Source organism: Lemur catta, chromosome X, assembly GCF_020740605.2.
Source record: "Lemur catta isolate mLemCat1 chromosome X, mLemCat1.pri, whole genome shotgun sequence".
Lineage (NCBI taxonomy): Eukaryota > Metazoa > Chordata > Mammalia > Primates > Lemuridae > Lemur > Lemur catta.
Window position 1 is genome coordinate 34045501 of NC_059155.1, and position 14232 is coordinate 34059732.

Genomic DNA, 14232 nt, shown 5'->3' on the forward strand with positions numbered 1-14232 from the left:
ATTCTCTTTCTCTCTCAGAAAGAGGCACAATAGGAGAGAGAAGGTTTAGGCAGCCTTGACTATGGTCTTTGGAGCATTTAATAACTAGGGTCACTCCATTATGTGGAACTGGGAAATTCAACCAACAGTTGTAGGCCACTTCCCCTAGAAAGATTGATAAAAAATTTCAAACAGTCACATCTTTGTTCTTTTTTTTTTTCCTTTGATGCTCTCCTGGAAACCTTAATTCCTGTATCTGTACCACCCCTTCACGACCACCCATTTTCTGGCTCTTCTCCCTACCCCTAATGTAAGTATTCCCTGGTGTTCTGGTCTTTGCCATCTTGTATTATTCTCACCCATCACCACAATCTGCTATAGGTGTTACCTATGTGTTCCACATGGTTGTCCTTCACTCACTGAAGCTTCATGCTCAGTCTCAATTGTTCTCCTGGACATTTCCACCCAATTTGCTGTCTACTCAAGTATGAATCCCAGACTAAATTGTCCTGACCTGAATTTTATCTATTTGTTAATGACACCATCAGTCAATAGGGTTATAATTGGTCTGCATTGATCTCCACATCCACTCGCTAAATTCTTCCAAATCTAGCACTCTGTCTCTTGGATCCATCTTCTCCATTCTTACTGCTAATAAGCTAGTGTGGGTTCTTTTTTTTTAACCCTTTGTCCAGATAATTTCTTTCTATTTTTTTAGTAGAGACGGGGTCTCACTCTTGCTCAGGCTGGTCTCGAACTCCTGAGCTCAAACGATCTGCCCACCTTGGCCTCCCAGAGTGCCAGGATTACAGGCATGACCTTCATTTTCTTTATTGGCTTCACTTCCTTAACTACTCAGTCTGGATGTGATGGCTGATTACCTCTATTACCTCTTGATAACCACTGGCCTCAACTTTCCCACTTCTCTCAGTTCTCTTCCAACCTTTTACCTCCACTATTCCTAGAGTTCACCCCACCCTTGCACCTAGGGGAGATGACCTGCTGGAGAAAATCACAACAGTGCAGACTGATGCCACCACAGATATTTGGTGTTTAGTCTCAGGTTCTCCATCTTCAGTCCTTTTTACTTACTTGTCTTTCCCATTATAGTACTTAGAAACTATTACAAACATAAGCACACAGACTCTAGATTTTGGTAGCCTGGGTTCAAGTTCCATGTAAACTTGATTAATTCATTTAACTTCTCTCCACCTCCATTATCTCATCTTTAAAATGTAGGTAAAAATAGCACTTCACAGCTGGGCACAGAGATCTGGGAGGCTGAGGCGGGAGAATCACTTGAGCCCAGGAGATTGAGGCTGCAGTGAACTATGATCCTGCCACTGCACTCCAGCCTGGGCCACAGAGCGAGATCCTGTCTCTAGAAAAAAAGTACTTCACTCACAGAGTTGTGAGGATTAAAGGAGTGAACATAGACTCAAGACTCTCCCATCACCCAATGCCCTGGCCCTTATACTTATGTTCCCAAGTCTAGCTTTTACCCAGTTTTCTTCTCTTCTCATATAATTTTCTTGAAAGTCAAGTCTCCACTTGACATTTCCACTTCCACATTTTTATTACTTGTTCCTCAACCCACCTTCACGTCTCTCAACTACACTAAAACTGCTCCAGCAAAGTTCACCAATGACTGTTGGAAAAAAACAGTGGATTTTTTTTTGTTGTTCTTATCATACTTCTTGACTCTATTTGATGTCTGTCCTTCACAGTCCAAGTACTGTCTCTTGGTCCTCTGCTAAGCTGCTTTTGTAGGTCACCCAAGATTGAGAATTCCTTCCATCAGCTGGCAGTCACCATGGAACTATCTACCTACCCCCTTCCCTGCTAGCAGAGATTTAATAGGAATGTATACACAAAATCTGATATTTCCTTGGCAAAGGAAAAACACCCAGATGTAAAGGTGGGGTGAACTGTAGGCACCAGAGAGGTAAAAGAGTGGAAGAGAATTGAGAGAAGTGGGAAGTTGGGGCCAGTAATGTTCAGGGGTGATGGAGGTGATTAACCAACTTGCCTATGAAAAGTGCCACGTGGTAAAGACAACCAAAGCTCGAGGCACATGGGAAAGCAAAATGCATCTATGTACATATATACATACATACATACATACATACATACATATATATATAATTCTTGTCAGAAAAATAAAAATTAAAACACATGGCTACTTATAAAATCTGTGAAAGTCACCAGATGATTGATTGGTGGTGAGACCAAAAGCTGAGGCATTGTAGTCAACATTCCAAGCCCTCTATCCAGATAGAGTCAGGTAGCAGATAGCTGAAAAAGGGTGCTGCCTCTCTCTTTCAGGAGCCCCTTCTGCCACATCCCTGAAAGACGTCTGTCTGCCTTCTACTCAAGCACTTCTAGGTACAGAGAGCTCAGCTCATTTCACGATTGTTCAGTTCTGTCTTTTAAAAAAATCACCTCCTTGCAACTTCTACCTGTTGATTCTCCTAGTTCTGCTCTGCAGCAGGACTACACAGGAGCAATGTGAGGTGGAAAAAAATAAGAGCTTTATGGTCTGAAAGACCTGGGTTTTAATCCTAGCTCTGCCACTCCTAACTTGTAACTCTGAACAAGATACCTTTCTTGTCTCAGCCTCTGCCCCTTCCCTATCTGTCAAAATGAGGGTAATAGCCCTTAAACCACTGCATTATCTTAAGGAGTACAACAAAAGATAATGTGATTATAAGTGAAATTAGCTGTTTCATGGTAGATAAGTGCTTTTTATTCTTTTTTTTTTTTAACAGGGAAGCCATTGGTATTCCCTGTTCCACACAATCATCCTTCAGGTATGAAATAGAGAAGCTAGCTTCTTCAGTTTTTTTTTTTTATACTATTCACAGGTGAATTGATGATTATATACAAACTAGAAAATACAGATAAGTAAAAATAAAAATTTTAAGTCTCCCATAGTCCTACCAACCATAGATCACCATTATATTTTTTAATAAAATCTTTCAGGTGTTTCTGTGCATATATATGACTATATATAATTTTTTTTACAAAAATGGGCTTATGTCTATTAAGTTGTAATGTGCTTTTACACTTAAGAATAGGAAATATCTTTCCAGGTCAGATATGCGCTATCATTCTTACTGGCTGCATAATAGTCCATTTTGTGGATTTATCATAGTTTACTTAACCATTTGCCTATCATTGGACAGTTGTTTCCAGGTTTTGTTGTTTCTGTTTTGTTATTGCAAATAGTACTGATCTAATCATGAAGACACAGCAGAGACCCTCAGATTGAAGGATATTCTGCAGAACGACTGGCCTGTACTCCTCAAAAAAAGTCTTGAAAAACAAAGAAAGGCTGAGGAATTGCTCCAGATTAAAGGTGACTAAGGGACATGCCAACTAAAAGTAATGTTCAATCCTGAATTGGATCCTGATTCAGAAAAAAAAAAATTCTTGCTGTGAAGGACATTTTGGGGACTATGGCTAAATGTAAATATGGGTTGAATGTTAGATGACGTTATTGTATCAGTGTTAATTTCCTGATTCCGCTCATTGTACTGTAGTTCTATAAGAGAATATCTTTGTTCTTAGTAAATGCATACTGCAGTGTTTAGGTGTGATGAGGTGTCATGTCCACCATTTAATTGGTTTAGAAAAAAATGTGTATAAAAAGAGATAAAGTAAATGAGGCAAAATGTTACAAGTTGATGCATCTTGGTGAAGGATACACAGGCATTCTTTGTTATTCTTGCAACTTTTTTGATAATTTTTGAAATTTTTTAAAAGTTAAACCCATCGGCAGAAAAACAGAAGAAAGTGACCTTCTGAGCTGTTTTTACCCTTTAGCTGCCACTGCTTTGTTTTGTTTGTATCTCGTGTCCTCATCTATCTTAGATTCCTTTTTCATTTTGAAGTGACATTTCTTTTTACTTATAGGACACATGGGTAATAAATGTGTAAAAATAAACAATGCCTACATGAACATTCTTATACAAACAGCTTTCTACCCTTGTCTGATTATTTCCTTAAGATAAGTTTCTAGAACAGAAATTCCTAAGTCAAAGAGTTTTGTACGCATTTTTTGAAAGTCCATTGACTCATATTGCTAAATGCCCTGCAGAAAGTTTTTGCCATGTACATATTACCCAGCTTCAACAATTATCAGCTAATTTTCCATCTTGTTTCATATATTCTCTAACCTAGACCCCTTCACACATAACCCTGGTTTATTTTGAACCAAATCCCAGAGATGTAATTTCGTCCTCATATATATCATTACATATCTCTAAAATACAAAGACTTTTTAACACATTGACTGCCACACTGGAGAAAATTTTTTTTCCTTGGGGCCACGGTGTTTTATTATAAAAATAGAATAAAAGCTTCAAAAACAAAACAATCCTTTCTAATTTAGTGGAAAATGTGTTATTTCTTGTTTTCTGTGAGTTATATGCAGTTAAATTGTCAATATTCATTGTAACAATAAGAAAATCAACAAGTAAGATTTCCGTGAACCAACTGCAGAGTTTTGCCCAGGGGGCCACCCGTCATGTAACATGTGTGCTACAGCATGGCAGCATGAGTTGCTTGTGCACCACGTGGGTCCCAAGGTAAAGAGATGTGTGAGTTACATATGCTTCACAAGGCCCGGGCTCAAAACTAGCGTGAATTCAATATAACTCACATGGCAGTTAATGTGTTAAAAATACAATCGCAATACTATTATCAAACCCTCCCCAACCTTAACAATAATCCCTGGTTGTCTTCAAACATCCATTGCTTGAATTTCTCCAATGGTAAATGCCATCAAGTGTTTGCTGGTCTTACTAAATTTCCACAGATGGTGGGGGGAGCATGTTGAGGTTTTGTTTGAAATCATCTTGAGGTCCAAATTTACTTTACACATGGTTACTGTCTATATATTATATGTAGTATATATTACAATTTATATATAAAGATAGTATAAATATAGGCATGTATTACAGGTAATTCTAGTAGACTATATAAAATCAAATGCTCATTAGTCTAGTTTTATTTATTTATACATCCCAAAGACACTTAAGAATATTAGGAAATAGAATCAAATAGAATCAAAATAATAGAGATAAAAGACAACTGTTAAATAACTATTAGAAAAATGTATCAGATAGTATGCCTTTAAAAGTCCACACACAAAATGGAACTAGAAACATTTCTGTATCATATAGTTTTTAGAATTTTATCTGGATTCAGCTAAACAAATTATTTATTAAAATGAGTTACTTAACCAGGCTTTTTACATTTTTAACAAATGGTGGAAATCAGGCATAGTCTTAATTATACAGTACACATAGTCATTATTAGCATTATTTATATTCATGCTGATATACCTTTAAACTAGTTTATCTTGTATTAGGAAGGTATTTCCAAATATAAAACTACGATAACTCAATTTCATTAGTATCTATTTCATGTAGCCTGTGGGTCTGGGTGCAGTAGATGCTGTTGGTGCCCTGCTTAGGTCCCCTCACCAGCCAATGTCCCACCCCACATTTGCTCCAAGTCCAGCTTACTCCTGCAGCCTTCTCTGATTACTTGTCCTTGCTTGATGGGAGCCTGGGAGTCTACACTCCCTTCTTCCTGAGTAAACAATGGATGGATACAAAATTCTAGAATACAAAATCTCTGGCCTATCACAGCAGGACTACGGCAGTTGTTTCCTGACTGTGGACCAGGCCAAGGTTAAACTTTACTTGAGGCCATATCCCTGCTCAGCTTTCTTCCTTTCCCTATCCTGCTTCGTCTCCTCCCTCATAAGTTTTAAGAACACTCCCTCCACCAGTCAGATAACTGAAATATCATGCCATCCAAGGAAGGAATCATGCTTTTGGTTTAGAAGTTTAAGTTGGAGGTCTATTGCTAATGAATTTTTGAGAGAATGTTCATCCCAGTGGCATTGATACATACTGATAAACTGAGGGTTAGAAGTGGAGCAAAAAAGAAAGGGGCTTTGAGGCTGGCCACAGTGGCTCATGCCTGTAATCTCAGTATTCTGTGAGGCTGAGGCAGGAGGATCGCTTGGGGCCAGGAGTTTGAAACCAATCTCATTGGTCCTCCTGTCTCAAAAAATTAGCGGGGTGTGGTAAAGTGTGCCTGTAGTCCCAGCTACTCAGGAGGCTGAGGTGGGAGGGTCGCTTGAGCCCAGGAATTCGAGGTTACAGTGAGCTATGATAGCGCCATTGCACTCCAGCCTATGTGACAGAGCAAGACTCTGTTAAAAAAAAAAAAAAGTGGGGTGTCAGGGGTTTGTTTTGTTGATGCCTGTCAGAAAATAGGACATAAAAAAACAATTCCCGGAAGATTCCAAGACAACCACAACTAGATTTCTATTATCCATTTTACTCAGTTCTACTTTGTTTTCTACTTATAGTAGCAGTCTATCTTCATGAAATCATCTGCCTCTGGGCTAAAATAGTCCTGGAAATCCGAAATCTTAGGTGCACTGAAGCAGTCTGTCAGTTTAATGCACCTGGTAGCAATATCAGCTTACACTGAGAAGCCTGTGTCTAGGACAGTCCTTCCTACTGAGGCTCTGAGACTGTTCCTTGGCATTCTTTCCAGAAAACCCACTCTTTAGCCCAGGGCTGTCCTACAGAACTTTCTGCAATAATGGAAATATTCTATGTCTGCACTGTCCAATCAGTAGCTACTAGCTACAGGTGGCTCATTTTTTAAAAATTTCAGCTTATTATGGGGATATGAAAGTTCAGGTTATATATATTGCCCATGTCCCTCCCCATACAAGTGGCTCTTGAACATTTGAAATGTGGCAAGTAGGACTGAGTAACCAAATTGTTCATTTTATTTAATTTTAACTAATTTAAACTTAGATTTAAATAGCCACATGTGGTTAGTGGCTACTATATTGGACAGCACAGCTCTGTCTAATTTCTTAGCAGGGTCCTTTTAAGCAATTGTGAAGGGAGAGCAGAGACCATATAATGAAAGACCAAACGGTTCTGGCCCATTTATTATAGTAACCAAAAGTATCAGTGTGGAGAAAGTGAAATACCCTATTAGGAAATAGTACATAAATGAATAGAACTGTGTGTAACTATTTAGTCTATGATAACCCTGAGGACAAGAACATTATGAACAAAGAAGGCCTAGATAAATCTTCAGGGTGTTAAATCTGCCCTACACAGTGTGTACTATAACCGATATCAGACAATAGAAGTATTTTAAACTTAGCAATAAAATCTTTTTTACGAGTCAGTTTGTTAACAGTTACCTTTGTTAGCCCTTACACATGAAGATGAATGCGTCACTACCCTGCTTGAAAAGATACAATTTAATTATAACAGCATTTTACCAACACAAAATTAACCTAAAGTAAGTTAAGCTTCTTTGACTTGACAGCTTTCCCTATATTGTGAGCCTGAAGTATAAAAGTTTACTGTAGAGTTCATTAAGAATATATGAAGCATACCTACCGTACCTAATTATTTGTAACAATGCCCCAGCCCCCTCGCCTCCTCCCCTTTTTGTTTGTGATGCCACGCTGTGGGTCCGGAGATGAGGGAGCTAGCCTTTGGTGTTAGCAGCTATCCAGGAGAATGCAAAACATGGTTTGGGTGTAAGATACTATAATAAGAAAAAAACTTTTTCCTACCCTCTACTCTCACTCAACACAGCACAAAACACGTCCGTGAACAGATGTGTGTGAGGGTTTTCCCCACATGCCAGGCGATTCTACAGCACACACCGACTAGATGTCCTATAATTGAATTCAATTCTGACACTACCTGGAGATAGCATCAGATCCCACAGGTTAAGGGCTCAGTGTCACAACACTGCCCCACACACACTTCAAATGCCAATTGCACGTCCCAGGTTGTGACCTGTACTTCAGACCAATCAGCTCTAAATTGGGGATTCCCATGAACCCCTCCTCAGGTTTGATTAATTTGCTACGACAGCTCACAGAACTCAGGGACAGAGTTACTTACATTTACTAGTTTATTATAAGGGATATTACAAAGGATATAGATGAATGGCCAGCACATAGGGCAAGGTGTGGGGGAGGGCCACAGAGCTTCCATGCCTTCAACGAGTACCACCCTCCCAGCGCCTCCATGTGCTCAGCAACCCGGAAGCTCATCAAGTCTTATGGTTCAAGAGTTTTTGTAGAGCTTGATCTCCAGCCTGCCCCTCCACACTTACCAGAGGTCTATGGGCAGGGCTGAAATTTCCAACTCTAATCATCTGGACTTCCCCTTGACCAGCTCCATCCTGCGGCTATCCAGGGGCCCTATCCAAAGTCATCTCTTAACATAAACTCAGGTGGGATTAGAAGAGGCTTATTATAAATAATAAAAGACACTTCTATCAGGAAATTGCAAGGGTTTTAGAATCTCTGTGACAGGAACTAGGGACAAAGACCAAATAGATTTCTTATATACCACAGATACCTTGTCAGTTTCATTACTCTGAATTTGAGGACTTATCCCAGAAAAGAGCAACATTCAATAGAGATATCAGATTAGAATACAGATACCTGGGAACCCCAAGTAGCCACAGCCTTAGCTATATTAATAACCAGACTAACAATGCCTTCTGAAAACCACCAGAGAAAGTAACAATCTTAGGGATTTCAGCTTCTCTAGAAGTGAGGGACACTTACTGTTCTGTTTTGTTTGCTGATAGTCCTACAGTTGTCTATAGCAGAAGCACTCAAATGCAGCACGTAAACACGAAAGTTAGCAGGCCTTTTTAAGAGTACATACACATTTAAGTTAGAGGAGGCAAAAACTCTCTGCTTTCCGTGCAGAAAGTAAACTGCTGGGTGCGGGTGTGGTGGCACACACCTATAGTCCCAGCTACTCTGGAGGCTGAGGTGGGAGAATCACTTGAGCCCAGGAGTTTGAGACCAGCCTAGGAAGCATAGTGAGACCACATCTCTAAAACAAAAAGTAAAAAGAAGTAAATTTTTAAGGAATTATATGTATTAATACATAATAGATGTACATATTTTCAGAGTACATGTGATAGTTTAATACATTCATATAATTTGTAAAGATCAAATCAGTGTAATTGGGATATCCTTCACCTTAGAAAGTAAATTCTTTATTGTCTCACACTGAGAAAACACTGTTTACTCAATGCATACTCAATTTTTTATGACCTACTAGTTCTCTTTTATCGTACATAAGTTTCCCTTTTTAAAAAAGAATATACCTCAATAAATACATATTTAAATATACAAATTTAAACATATATATATTAAATAATGATAGATGGCTTTAAGCTTTAAACCTTAGTTTTATTTTATTTTATTTTTTCTTATTTTTTAATTTTTTTTTTACTTTTGAATTTGCATGTCATCCTTGCGCAGGGGCCATGCTAATCTTCTCTGTATCGTTCCAATTTTAGTATATGTGCTGCTGAAGCGAGCACTAAACCTTAGTTTTAAAATGTAGTTACTCCTAAAAAGTTTACTGTAAGACACCGTTGATTTTTACCATTATAATTTAAATGTTATAACTAGTGCCCAGAGCTTGGTTTCTAATAATATCACTCTTCAATATAAGGAACCAGAACTCTTGGTAAAATTGGCTGATTCCACCACTAGGGCAGGGAAAGTAAAAAATGAGCCTGGAATATCTGTGGTGCCAGACAGTAAAAGAAGTGCTCAAAGAATGATGGGGAAATATCAAAAGGACACAGGAGCCAACATGGAGGGACTCCCAATAGCCAAACCTTGGACAATGTGGGCAAGAAAATAGAAAATGCTACTAATGGACCTATAGGATAAAATCAGAATCCCTGAGTTCATGATGATGTAGATAATTTCATAAAAAATGAATGGGAAGAAAGGAAAGCTCTTCATTGCAGTAACATTCCAACTAATAAATGAAGAATGATTTTAATGGAAAAAGCAATCGACAAAGGACCCGGTAAGTTGTTTTAGGTGAGAATGATCAATGGAAATGATAAGCATGTGAGGTGATGGATTTGTTAGTTAGCTTGATTTAATCATTTCATGATGTAAGCATATATCAAAACACCACATTGTGCCCCATAAATATATACACAAGTATTTGTCAGTTAAACAAAATAAAATTTAAAAAAGAATTTTCAAGGAAAATGACAGTGAACATATATACATGTAAAATTTGGGAGATAACTTCTGCCTTCAAAGATTAAAAATATTTTCTTTCTGTAAAGTACTGATACACAGTAGAATTCAGCAAAGGACTCTAAATGTAATGATTACAGGTGCATTCCACTGTTTCTCAATTTCTCCTGTCAAATGCTTCACAATACAACTTTAAGTAATAATTCCCTTCTTTTTTTTTTTTTTTTTTGGAGACAGAGTCTCGCTTTGTTGCCAAGGCTAGAGTGAGTGCCATGGCGTCAGCCTAGCTCACAGCAACCTCAAACTCCTGGGCTTAAGCGATCCTCCCGCCTCAGCCTCCCGAGTAGCTGGGACTACAGGCATGCACCACCATGCCCGGCTAATTTTTTCTATATATATTTTAGTTGTCCATATAATTTCTTTCTATTTTTAGTAGAGACGGGGTCTCGCTCTTGCTCAGGCTGGTCTCGAACTCCTGACCTCGAGCGATCCACCCGCCTCGGCCTCCCAGAGTGCTAGGATTACAGGCGGGAGCCACCGTGCCTGGCCCTATAATTCCCTTCTTAAATTGAAAAGTGCACAAAAAAGAATCATCAATGGATGCTAAAATTAGTAGTAAAAGTTTGATAAGGAACAGAATCTTTACATAGTCTCAAAGTATCATTCCTCATATTAATTTACTGAGGGAAATATAGTATGTTTATAGTGAAGAAACCTAGCAGACACTGCCTTAATCAAGTAATATAGACTAACATCACCAATAGTGGAACAAATCAACATCATGTGCCTCCTAATATGAAGCACTGTGAAGGACACACCATTACTACTGTTTTATTTCTGGCCCAAAATTTAATGCCTGAATTTTAATCTTGTGGTAACATCAGACAAACCCAAATTGCGGAAATTCTACAGAATAACTGGCCAGTGCTCTTGAAAAATGTCATGATCATGACAGACAAAAACTGAGGAACTCTTCTGGAATAAAGGAGACTAAGGAGACTTGACAATGAAATGCAACACATGATCCTGGATCAGATCCTAGTCCAGAAAAAAACTACTAATGCGGGAACACTTATTCTATTTTATGGAATGAAATGTTGCCCAACTCTAGAATCACAATAAAGCCAATTGAGATCTTTAAAAAAAAATAACATTGGCCGGGCATGGTGCCTCATGCCTGTAATCCTAGCACTCTGGGAGGCTGAGGCAGGAGGATCACTTGAGGTCAGGAGTTCAAGATCTGAGCAAGAGCAAGACCCCCGTCTCTACAAAAACTAGAAAAATTAACCAGGCGTGGTGGCATGTACCTGTAGTCCCAGCTACTTGGGAGGCTGAGGCAAGAGGATTGTTGGAGCCCAGGAGTTGGAGGTTGCAGTGAGCTATGATGACAGCACTGCACTCTAGCCCAGGTGACAGAGCAAGACCCTGTCTCAAAAAATGAAATAAAATAAAATAACATTAACAGGACAATTAGTGAAATTTGATTAGTTAATAGCATTGTGTCAATGTTAATTTTCTGATTTGGGTAGTTGTACTGAATGTGGTTCCATTTATGTTAACACTGGGGAAGGGTATACTGAAAAGCTTGAGAGAAAGAGAGGGGAGAGAAGAAACAGGGAAGTACTGTAGGAGAATTAGGGAGATGGTGTCCCAGAAGCTAACAAAATGGAGAGATTTAAGATTAAAATGATACATCATATCAAAAGCAATAGAAAGGACAGTTATATAAGGCCAAAAAAGTGTCTATTGGATTTGGCAAGATAGCAGCCAAAGGTGTTCCCTGTTAACTGTGTCTGCACAGTGGTGTGTACAGAAGACAGACCACACTGAGTTTGAGGAGGAAATGGGAAGTAAGGAAATGGATAGAGAGAATGTGGACAACTCAGGAAGCTACCTGTAACAAGAGGGAGGCGCAGCATCAAGGGAGGACTTTCAACATGTTCATTCATTCAATTATTCCTTTATTTATTTTTAGGATAGGGAAAAACTTGAGTCTTTATAAGCCTAAGGGTGAAAACCAGAAGAAAGGATAAACATAAGCTATGGGAGAATAAAAATAGCTATTTGATGGAGGCAAGTACCAAGGTGACCGAATGCAGGGGACAGATGCATCTGCTGGCCAGAGGAGGGACTCCTCACCTCTGGGCCTGGAGGAGAGAGGGGAAGAAGTAGTGTAGATGTGGATGGAAGGACATTGATGTGGTTCATGCCTGAATCCTTCAATCTCTTCATAAGTTAATGGGTTGAGTCTGTCTTTCTAGAGTGGGGATGGTAGGGGTTGAATGGAGATGAATATTCAGAATATTATTGAGGGTAATAAAAAGGGGAGCTGACCAAGGACTTATAAAGGATTATGGAGGGGTGTTTAGGGCCCAGTTGAGATTTGAGATCATGAATCTGTACAGGTACCAATCTCCATGGTCGTGGGATTTTCTCCGGCAGCACTCAGCAGCCTAGCATGGGTAAACAAAAGACGGCGTAGGGTCGAGCCAGGGTGTAGCTTAGCCATCTTGGCAGAGCGGAACCAGAGGGGTACAAAGCTTGAACCAAGAGCTGGGGAGAGAGTGGTTCAGGTGGGATCCATATGGAACTGGAAAGTACGGAAAGGCCAGGAGCAGGGTGACAGACTGTAGAACTGGAGGTGTCCATGAGTCTGAACCACAATTAGGGTGTCCAGAGAGAACTGAAGAGGAAGCAAATTGCAATCAGAGATTGGCATATGGCAGTTTAAGAGCTTCCATGAGCAGCATGGGAAAGCATCCCCATACCTTACACCACTGTAGGAGGACTATATATGCCAGTTTGCCTGGGGCAGTTCCAGTTCATGTCTGTTATTCCACCATTTTGTCCAATTTAGCATTTGTCTCAGATTTTTCATTTTCTAATGAAGTTTAATAGTTGCATCGAAAAAAGCCAGGATGGGTCTGTTGGACCACCACTTTTTAATTCTAGCCTGCACCTTGGACTCATCTACTAGCTTGTGAGATGCGTATACAGAGAATCAACTTGCTTTGATACAAGCTTAAATCTGAAGGACAACCAGTGATAACCCTTCTCCCTTTTCCTAATCTTTTCCAAATGTAATAAAACAAGGATAGCATGCAAGGCGTTCACTGATAAAAAAGCAAGTACACTCGGACACTAGGAGTTAGGAACAATGAACTCATTCCAGTCCTAGGTGGGGATGGGAGGAATATTTGCAACTGTGTTCCTTGCTGAATACCTGATGTACCAGCCAATTGTACCCATGCCAAAGCCCGCAAGATACAGGAAACTTCCAGGCCACCAGTTGGTAGGCCAGTGGATATAGGAAATTATATATTTACGTGTATGTAAAATATATTCAGGAAATAGAGGCAGAGAAGTCTTGCCATAGAACATACAGCAGGTAGTCTGAAGTATGGTGTCATTCATTATATAGTGAAAATCTACAACCCACTATTTTATTGTTTGGTAATGCTTTTTTTAAAAATTTTGCTATCAACTCTTTAAGCATATGAGTTCAAAACCTAAAGTGCATAATTAATGAAGAATTAGATACCGAATTTGTTACTCAAAAAAGTTGACGATGAATTTGTCAACATTTATCATCCACTCTTGGGGCTCAATGATGTCACTGACTACATGAAAACCGGAAGACATAAATATACCAAGAAAGCATCAGCATCTACCTCAAAGATTTGTAGTTATTTTAAGAAGACTGTGCCCAAAGATGGTGATTTAATGAGGTACAGCTGCAGGGAGGTATTTATATATTGCTCTGTGAAGGACTTTTGTTTAGATCAAGTGACTTTTCTTCAAAATTCATTTGTTCATTTTCCATTCCAAGTTTCCTTGTACATGACAAAAAGTGAGGCAATACTTCTAATGAGTAGCTCTATTAGCAGAACTTCACAAACAGTTAAATGATGCCAGTTTTATATTGATATCATTAGGTGCTTCAAACAGAAAATCAGTTGTGTTGGGGTTCTCCACAGAAACCGAACCAACAGGAAGTATACACATATATAGATATATCTAGATGTACCTAGATCTTTATCTATAGGGGAAGGGGATTGGTTTATTTTAAGGAATTGGCTCGTGCAACTGTGGAGGCTTGGTGAGTCCAAAATCTGATGGTGTAGGCTAGCAGTCTGGAGACTCAGGGAGGAATTGCA

General features: G+C 39.1%; 1 non-coding gene across 1 annotated transcript; it reads right to left on the minus strand.

Moving 5' to 3' along the window:
* Positions 1-9286: 9286 nt before the first annotated feature.
* On the minus strand, positions 9287-9393 carry LOC123628934. The gene has a single exon (XR_006731814.1). It is a non-coding gene; the product is annotated as a U6 spliceosomal RNA (small nuclear RNA).
* Between the last annotated feature and the right edge of the window lie 4839 nt (positions 9394-14232).